The sequence below is a fragment of the Grampus griseus genome (assembly GCF_964374135.1).
Source record: "Grampus griseus genome assembly, chromosome: 18".
NCBI lineage: Eukaryota > Metazoa > Chordata > Mammalia > Artiodactyla > Delphinidae > Grampus > Grampus griseus.
The window spans coordinates 74,141,683-74,152,218 of NC_139012.1; positions in this window are offsets into that span (position 1 = coordinate 74,141,683).

Sequence of the window (10,536 nt, forward strand, 5' to 3'; positions counted from 1 at the left end):
ATCTCAGGACCACCTGAGGAATTTTTTAAAAATCTCTGGAGATTCTAATCCACTTGGACTGGAGTGGGGTCTTAGAATCTACGAAAAGAAATCTCCCCAGGTGACAGACACACATTCAGATCTGGAAACTACTGCCCTAGATAAGTGCTTCTCGTTCCTAAATGCACACTCAGACAATCAGCATGGGCGGGCAGTTAAACACATACAAATACCAAGCCTTACTTTAGGCCAGTGGTTCTCAGCCTTGGCTGCTGGGCAGAACTGCTGGGGAGTTTTAAACACCGCCAATGCCCAGGTCCCAGCCCAGGCCAACCAAGTCAGAATTGCTGGGAGTGGGAGGCGGACAACAGTAGTTTTTCAAATGTTCTCCAGGTGATTCCAGTATGTGGCCAGGGTTGAGAATCACTGCTCTACATCAGGGGTCAGCAAACTTTGTCTGTAAGTGGCCAGAGAGCCAGAACGTAAATATTTTAGGCTTCGTGGGCTACACAGTCTGTCACAGCTACTCACTTACCTGCTGTCGTAGTACAAAGCATCCTAGACCGCGCATAAGCGAACATGCATAGCTGTGCTCCAATAAACAAAACAAGCGGCAAGCTGAACCTGGCCCAGGGCAGTACTGTGCTGAACCCCTGCTCTCCATGGAGGACACACATATTTTGGTTACTGGAGAGATATGTCCCTCATGGTAATTACTGGGATTCTAGGTTACAGAATACATAAAGTAGTGTTAATATAAAACACTTGTTACAGCGCCTGGCTCAGTTCAGGCTTAAAAAATCAGTCTCATTTGATTAGCGTGAGGCAGTCCCTTGAGTCAAATCGATTCTGGTTGCACTTGACAGAAGCTTCTGGACTTACATGGCTACAGATCATTACTTAGAGACAGCTTTCTTGGGAATGATATGCAGCTAGAATGTGATCAAGATGGGACACAGCCCAGATGGTTTCATTGCCAAACATTTAAGGAACAAACAGATCAATTCTACACAAGTGTTTCCATAAAATAGAAGCAAGGAACATTTCCCAACTTGTTTTATGAGGTCAGCATTATCCTGATACAAAACCAGATAAAGAAACTACAAGAAAAGCAAACTACTCCTAAAAAAAAATAATTTAAAAAGACAAGTTAGGTGATACAAACTTTAACACTTCATGAAGGGGACAATCTGCATTTGGAGACCGGCAAAACGGAGTGGAAGGCAGGAAGCTTTTTATATGATAAAGAACACGGATCAAGAAAAGTCATCGCTCAGGATCAGTTCCAGGACCCTTCCCTCCCCCTCCCCCTGAGGATACCCAAATCCATGGATGCTCAAGTTCCCCATGTAAAATGGCACAGTACTTGCATATAACCTATGCACATCCTCTTGTGCACTTTAAATCAGCTCTAGATTACTTATGATACCTAATACAATAGTTGCTGGAATGGCAAATTCCAGTTTTGCTTTTTGGAATTTTCTGGAATTTTTTTTTCAAATATTTTTGATCTGAGGTTGGTTGAATCTGAGGATGTGGAATCTGTGGATACAAAGGACCAACTGTATAAAGCCCAGAGTTGGTTTGGCATTTGGGGATGGGCTGACTGGATATACTGCCTTTCTGGTCAAGGGAAGAATTTATGGACACGAAAGTTACCTAAGTTTTGGTTTGCTGATGTGGCATCCAGGCAGGAGCAGCTCCATCTTGGGCCTAGAAAGGTATTTCAACACTGCACACTAATATGCCTTATGAACATAAACAAAAAATTCACAACAAAATATTAACAAATCAGGTAATATATAAGAAAGATACTACATCCTGACGAAGTGAGGGTATCCAGAAACCGTGAGGCTGACTCAATATTTAAAAATCACTTAATGTAATAATGCATCATATTAACAGACTAAGGATAAATAAACCACATGGTCATATCAACAGATGCAGAAAAAACATTTAACAAAATTCAACATCTATTCACGATAAAAATTCTTAAGAACCTAGGATCAAGCTAATAAAGGGCATCTACAAAACAAAAACAAACAAAAAAACCCCATACAGCTAACACGATATTTAATAGTAAAAAGACTGGATACTTTCCCCCTAAGATTGGAAATGAGACAAGGATACCCCATCTTACAATTCCTATTCAACACTATACTGGAAGTCCTAGCTGTAAGGCAAGAAGGCATACAGATGGGGAAGGACAAAGTGAAGCTGTTTATCTACATACGACATGACACAGAAAATTCTAAAGCTTCATTTAAAAAAAAAAAACTACTAGAACTAATAAATGAACTTAGCAATGTCATAGAATACAAAGTCAATGTACAAGAATCAATTCTATGATTATATACTAGCAACAAGCAACTGATAAAATCAAAATCAAAACCAATACCACTTAAAAATAGTATTGAAAAAAACCCACAAAATATCTAGGGACAAATTTAAAAAATATGTTTAAGATCTGTACACTGAAAACTATAAAACACTGCTGAGAGAAATTAAGGAAAACCTAAATAAATGGAAAGATACGTGCTTATGTATTAGAAGACAACACTGTTAAGATATAAAAGTTCCAGAAGAAAACAGTCAAGAAAATCTTTATAATCATGGGTTAGGCAAAATTCCTTAGATAGGATGCCAAAGACACAAAACACCAACACTCACATTAATTGGATTTCATGTAAATTAAAATTTTCTGCTGTTTGAAACACACCAATAAGAAAACAAAAAGGCAAGCCAAGATTCCAGAAGGTATGTGCAATACATATATCTGACAGATGCTTTATATCCAGTATACATTAAAAAAAAAAAAAACTCTTGCAACTCAACGAAGTAAGCAAACTACAGATCTGCCTCAACTTATGATGGGGTTACGTCCAGATAAACCCATCATAAACTGAAAATATCATAAGTCAAAAATGCATTTCATACCCCAAACCTACCGAACATCACTGCTTAGCCCAGCCTACCTTGAACGTGCTGAGAACACTTAACATTAGCCTACAGCTGGGCAAAATCATCTAACACAAAACCTATTTCAAAATAAAGTGCTGAATATCTCACATAATTCATCAAATACTGTACTGAAAGGGAAAACAGAATAGTTGTCTGGGTCCAGAATGGTTGCAAGTTCACCGGTTATTCACTCTTGTGACGGCGTGGCTGACGGGGAGCTCTGCTCGCTGCCACTGCCCGGCAGCACAAGAGAGGATCTATGCTAGCCCAGAAAAAGAGCCACAGTCAACATTCAAAGTACGGTTTTTACTGAATGCCAGTTGTTTTTGCACGATGGAAAAGTCGAAAAATCATAAGTCAGACCATCGTAAGTTGGGGACTGGCTGTACTTTTTAAAAGGTGAAGGAAAGGGCAAAAGGTTTGAGAAACCAGTTCACAAAATAAAGATACAGTAATGCTCAACACCATTAGTCATCAGAGAGATGCAAATTAAAACTGCAATGAGATACCACCATGTACTCTCTAGAATGGCTAAGTTTAAAAAGTGTGACAAGACCAAGTACTAATGAGGGTGCCAGCACCTGGAACGTTCATGCACTTACCACGTGACTCAGCAATGCCACCTAGGTTATTTACCAAGACAAATGAAAACAGATGTCTGTGCGAAGGCTTGTATATAAATGTTCATAGAAGCTTCATCCATTATAGCCCCAAACTGGAAATGACCCAAATATCCTTCAATACATGAATGAGTAGACAAAATATTGCTATATCCATATAATGAAATATTAATCAACAATAAAAGAGAACAAAACTACTCAACAACATTGATAAGTTTTTAAACATTATACAAAGCAGAAGAAGCCAGACACAAAAAATTACATACTGCATGACTCTATATGAAATTCTTGAAAAACAAAAAACTAATCTACAATGTCAGAAAGCAGGTCAGTGTTTGCCTGGGGCTCGCATCAGGAAAGACAGGGATAAAAAGGGACAGGACAGAACTTTTAGGGGTGGTTTGGTGGTGGTTATACAGTTGTATACGTATATTTGTCAAAATGTATATAACCGTATACTTTAAGTGGGTACATCTGTTCTATGTAAATTACACCTCAATAGTGTTAAATAAGAAAGACTATATCAGAGCTTTGAAGCTAGCACTAATATATGTTTGAAAGCCTTGGTAAAGGTATGTTATCCAGCTTGTCTTGCGAAAGACAGTTAGGTGGCCAGTGAATAGGGGATTTACACCGGCAAACTACTCCAACCTTCCTTCCTCTCAAAGTATTTGATCTCCTCCCTCTATACCAGCAGTTCTCAGAGTGTGGCCCCTGGATTAGCAGCATCACCATCACCTGAGAACTTGCTGGAGACACAGATTCTCAGGCTTCACCTCAAACCTCCTGAATCACAAACTCGAGGGGTGCGACCCAGCCATCTGTGATTCTAAAAGCTGCCCCGTGATTCTAATGCACAAAAAAGTCTGAGAACCACTGCTCTGCACTACTCTAAGGACTTCTGGCATCTCATCTTCATTCAGTATAGGCCTGTGTTGAATCCAGTTTGGGAAATTATTAAAAACACATCCACCTTCTTGAGTTAAATGAATCTGGAATTATCTTGTGTAAGGGCATCATATTGTTAATCTAAAAGCACATTCAAGATCTCTTCGTTCACATGTCCCTGAAATTCCTGTAGACATAAACTGGCAAGGTCCCCACATTCTTTCTACATGTTAAATTTCTTTGGGTTTGGCCTCCAGGGGGCATGCTGGGCTCTAACCACTGGCTCTGGGTTTGGAAATAAAGAGCACTGGGGCAAGAGGCTTACTGGCTTCCCTGATACACTGACCCCTCAGGTGAAGGAAGTCTTAAGGAAAAAAAGGATGACTTCTAAGTGAAGTGAATTCTTCCTTCTAAGTGAAGAATCTGCTTCCTTCCTCAATCATATTCCCCCTTAGCTCTCGGGGTCCTACACAGTGCTCCAGTTTTCACACTTTAAACCTGGTAGGGCAGTAACTGCACCAGCTGTACTAAGTCAGGAGATTCACATCTGTCTTCTGCCAAGTGCTCTACCTGTAAGAAATGACACTCTTTAGGTTTCTGTAGGTTGGTTTGGAGATTTGAATATGTTATTTACTTGCTTTAAACTTTCACTGCTGTCAGAAGCAGCCACCCCACCATCCTGACTTCTTCCCATTCTGGTTGCCCAGAACCTTGCTGTAAATTGCACGTGTGACTTCATGTGACCAGATGGGGTAGCTATTTTACAAGTGCCTGCCAGGGACAGCTAGATTTCCTACCTGGATTCACTGCCTAACCTGACTCAGTGAGATAACCAGCCCCAGTTCCCAAATTTCTCTGGGGACGTGTTTCCTGTAACACCAACTGTTTAATGCCTATTACTGCATCATTCAGAGATCCCGATTGCAGGCAACAATGTGTACTGTTTATTTCTGTTTATTTAAGCCCACGGGGATTTACTGGAATAAAAGTAGGAGCTCACAGCTCCAATAAAAAGCTTAGGAACAGCCTAAGAAAACAATCAAGAGCCAGGGGAGCTCCAGACATAAAGCGGCAGCGACACAGCAATGATCATGCAGCACGAAGGGCGAAGGGCACTGCCTCTGGCAGTGATGGGTCGCCTCACTGTTCTCCTCCTGTCCTTGCTCTAGAATCCAAGTCCAGGACTGAAGTTTGATCAGCTGACCTGGGTCACAAGCCTTCCCCAGGAGGCATTAGGAGCAGAGAGGTGGGCCCTCTTAGCATTCTAGAGAGGGAACAGCACGCCCTCCCCCAAGACAACACAACTCAGAGAAAAGGCGGTTCCCCTAAAGAACTCAGAGTCTATCAGAGTAGATGCTGGACAGCCAAAATAAAACAAATGAGTCCTACAAAGTGCAAGGTGAAATAAAGAGAAATGGAATCTGGGTGCTGACCTTGCCTATCTTTCACCCAAAGCCAAACCCTGGAGTTTACATTTTATTAAGGAAAGAGAGAGCCTCTGAAGCCAGGGGTGAGAAGAACATGTTAAACTGTATCACAAAGATGCAAACAGTAAAAACTAGACTGTGGGAAACTCTATGGAACAAACTACTTGGTTTCTTCAACAACTCGCAAGAAAAAGAGAAAGAAATGGAGGTAGAAGCCATAAATTATGAAACAGCTGGCACAAAACCAATCACAATGCGTGTAAATTACTTGGATCTGATTCAAACAAAATAGCTTAAAAACTATTACTGGACCTTCAGAAATCTGAATACTGACTGGACATTTAATTATAAGGAATTATTGTTAACTTAGGTATGATAATAACAGTATTGTGGTTAGGTTAGCTTTATAAACTGAAATATTTACACCTATAAATAATATTTGGAATTTCTTTCAAAATGACATTGAGGGGGAAAGTGGGTAAAAAATATAGATGAAATAAGATTGCCCATGGATAAATTATGGAACTTAGATGATGGAAACATGAGATTATATTGTATTTTTCCATCTACTTTTAGGTGTTTGAAATTTTCCATGATAAAAAGTTTAAAAAGAAGAAAAATGCAATGCTTCTTGGGACTTATCAGTTCCCTTTGTCTTTTCTTCAATGTTCATAATATAGTGCCTACTTTTAAGCCACAGTGCCAAATGGAGAAGGCTCTGGCTGCCCTTGCCTGTCCTGGTCTTGTGACTTTCTCATGTGATCGGGCCACACATCAGTAGATTAAGGGCAGCAGTGTTTCCCTATGGCTAACATAGGATTTCTTCGGTCATAACTTCCATGATAACTACGATTATGATAACTGAAGTATCTCAAATATATTCAATATTCTGTGAAAAACATTAATTAGTAATGCTAAAAATTAAATGTAGCACTTTAAAACCAATGTAATTTTCTGTTCAAATGGAACGTCTATGTATTCATTAAAATGATAAGATTTAGGGCATTAAGAAGAGTAATGATAGGAATGGATTATAAAACATTAAGTAGGAATCCATGAGTCCAAAGGATACCTTAAAGAGGAAGAGAAATGGGGGGGGAACCTGGCTTTACAAAAATCTGTCAACCAATAAATGCAGAAGGAATAATAAAATATCACAATTTTTCAGCCCTTTCCTGTCTCCAATGACCATGTTGTAAATGACTGAGGTAAAGATTTTTCATGGATGCTAAAACCTCTGGGTGAAAGGTTCTTCGGGAACAGGATGTATACAAGGTCTCAAGTTATTACTTCACAGATTATTATTATTAATTACAAAAGGAAAACTGTACTATTACAATGGAGAGCTCTGACGGCCACCACTTGTCCACCAAGTGATCGTACTTAGCAACACCAGTAAGTGGGACAACCTGACCTCACATGGCTCTTGATATGACACAGTAAGTACATACATCATCTTTGTAGACTTCTTGCCAAAAACATTTATCCTGAATCTACTCATGAGGAAATAAGGCAGTATGCTGACAATTGGTGAATCTCATGAAGGTTATACTGGGTGTTCTATGTATTTTTTTTTTCCTTTTGGCCGCACCGCGTGGCTTACGTGATCTTAGCTCTTTGACCAGGGACTGAACCCGGAACCATGGCAGTGAAAGCCCAGAGTCCTTATCGGTGGACCGCCAAGCAATTCCCCTCTATGTATTATTCTATTTTTCTCCAAGTTTCCAAATTAATAAGAGTTGGTGAAAAAAATAATTTGGTTTATGTTTTGCAAGGTTTCTATACAATACAGAAAACAAATAAAAAGAGTGGCTGAAGTCTTGAGTTAAAATCAATCCATCTCTCCCAAAGTAAATAAGCCTAGCCAAAGTGAAAGCTGAATTCCTTCTGGTCCCTCGCTGATCCAAAGCTGTATCCTCTATGTGACCTCTATTTCGTCACAGAGATGAACAGTATAGCTTTTGTCTCCACCAGGTTGAGACACCGAAAAGAAGCAAAAAGACAAAGTACAACTGACAAAGCATGTTTACTGGCTCTAGAAATAAACTCAAGATCTCGGAGCAAACTCTAAATTTTCAAAACTTGATTTTTCACCTTTAAAAGAAAAAACATTTTGAAGTCCCTTATACTTTTTCGATCTAGAAAAAAAAAAAAAAAACTCTGCTGAAATTCTATTAACAAACCTAACAGTATGTTCTCATACTTAAACAATATTTAAGGATGTATAATACAACAAAAGTATAGGTTTTTTAAAACTTGAAATATAGTTGACTACAATATTATGTGTCAGGTGTACTATATAATGATTTGACATTTGCATAACATTATGAAATGATTGTCATGATAACTCTAGTAACCATCAGACCCCGCACAAAGTTATTACAATTTTATTGACGTATTCCTTATGCTGTATATTACATCCCTGTGGCTTATTTTTTATTATTATTATGTGTGTGTGTGTGTGTGTGTGTGTGTGTGTGTGTGTGTGTGTGTGTGTGTGTGTGTGTGTGGTACGCAGGCCTCTCACTGTTGTGGCCTCTCCCATTGCAGAGCGCAGGCTCAGCAGCCATGGCTCACGGGCCCAGCCGCTCCGCGACATGTGGGATCTTCCCGGACCGGGGCACGAACCCGTGTCCCCTGCATCAGCAGGCGGACTCTCAACCACTGTGCCACCAGGGAAGCCCCGGCTTATTTATTTTATAACTAGTTTTCTACCTCTTAATCCCCTTTACTGATTTTGCCCAACCCCCCATCCTCCTCCCTTTGGCAACCACCAGTTTGCTTTCTGTATTTGTGAGTCTGTTTCTGTTTTGTTGTGTTCCTTTGGTTTGTTTTTTACATTCCACAATAAGTGAAACCATATGGTATTTGTCTTTCTCTGACTTATTTCACTTAGCATAACATAACACCCTCTCGGTCCACCCATGTTGTCACAAATGGCAAGATTTCATTCTTTTTTATGGCTGAGTATTATTCCATGATATATATATACCACATCTTCTTTATCCATTCATCTGTTGATGGGCACTTATATTGCTTCCATATTTTGGCTATTGTCAATAATGCTGTAATGAACATAGGAGTGCATGTATCTTTCCAAATTAGTGTTTTTGTTTTCTTCAGAAAAATACCCAGAAGTAAATTGCTGGATTGTATGGTAGTCCCATTGTTAATTTGAGGAACCACTCTGTTTTCCACAGTGGCTGGACCAATTTACATTCCCACCAACAGGATTCAAGACTCCCTTTTCTCCACATCCTCGCCAACACTTGTTATTTGTGGTCTTTTTGATAACAGCCATTCTGACAGATGTGAGGTGTTATCTCATTGTGGTTCTGATTGGCATTTCCCTGATAATCTGTGATGTCAAGCATCTTTTCTTGTGTCTGTTAGCCATCTGTAAGTCTTCCTTAGAAAAATGTCTATTCAGATCCTCCGCCCTTTTTCTTTTTTAATTTTATTTACTTATTTTTGGCTGCGTTTGGGTCTTTGCTGTGAGCAGGCTTTCTCTAGTTGCAGCGAGCGGGGGATATTTTTGCAGCGAGCAGGGGCTACTCTTCATTGTGGTGCTCGGGCTTCTCAATGCAATGGCTTCTCTTGTTGCGGAGCATGGGCTGTAGGCACTCGGGCTTCAGTAGTTGCAGCATGCGGGCTCAGTAGTTGCAGCACGCGGGCCCTAGAGCGCAGGCTCAGTAGTTGTGGTGCACGGGCTTAGCTGCTCTGCAGCATTGTGGGATCTTCCCGGACCAGAGATGGAACCCATGTCCCCGGCATTGGCAGGCAGATTCTTAACCACTGTGCCACCAGGGAAGCCCCTCTGCCCATTTTTAATTGGGTTGTTTTTTTGATGTTGAGTTGTATGAGTTCTTTGTATATTTTGGATGTTAGCCCCTTATCGGATATATCACTTGCAAATATCTTCTCCCATTCAGTAGGCGGCCTTCTCATTTTGTTGATAGTTTGCTGTGCAAAAGCTTTATTTTTTTTCTTTTTTTCTGATTATTTATTTGGGTCCCCTCTCTTCTTCCTTGATAAGCCTGGTTAAAAGTTTAACAATTTTGTTTATCTCTTCAAAGAACTAACTCTTAGCTTCACTGATCTTTTCTACTGTTTGTTTTTTGTCTCCATTTCATTTATTTCACTCTGCTCTTTATGATTTCTTTCCTTCTACTAACTTTGGGTTTGGTTAGATTGAGATTTTTCTGCTTTGCTCAGGCAGACTTGTATTGCTATAAACTTCCTTCTTAGAACTGCTTTTGCTGCATCCCATAGATTTTGGCTAGTTGTTTCCATTTTCATTTGTCTCCAAATTATCTTTTTTTTTATTCCACCTTTGACTTCTTTAGTGACCCATTGGTTGTTTAGTAGCATATTGTTTAGCCTCCACGTTTGTGTTTTTGTAGGTTTCTTTTTTTTTTTTTCTTGTAGTTGATTTCTAGTCTCATCCTGTTGTGGTTAGGAAAATTGCTTGATACGATTTTAATCTCCTTAAATGTATTAAGATTTGTTTTGTGGTCTAGCATATGACCTATTCTAGAGAATGTTCCATGTATACTTCAAAAGAATTTGTATTCTGTAGTTTTTGGATGGGATGTTTCATATATGTATACATGTTAAGTTCATCTCATCTAAGGTATTGTTTAAGGCTGATGTTTCTTTTC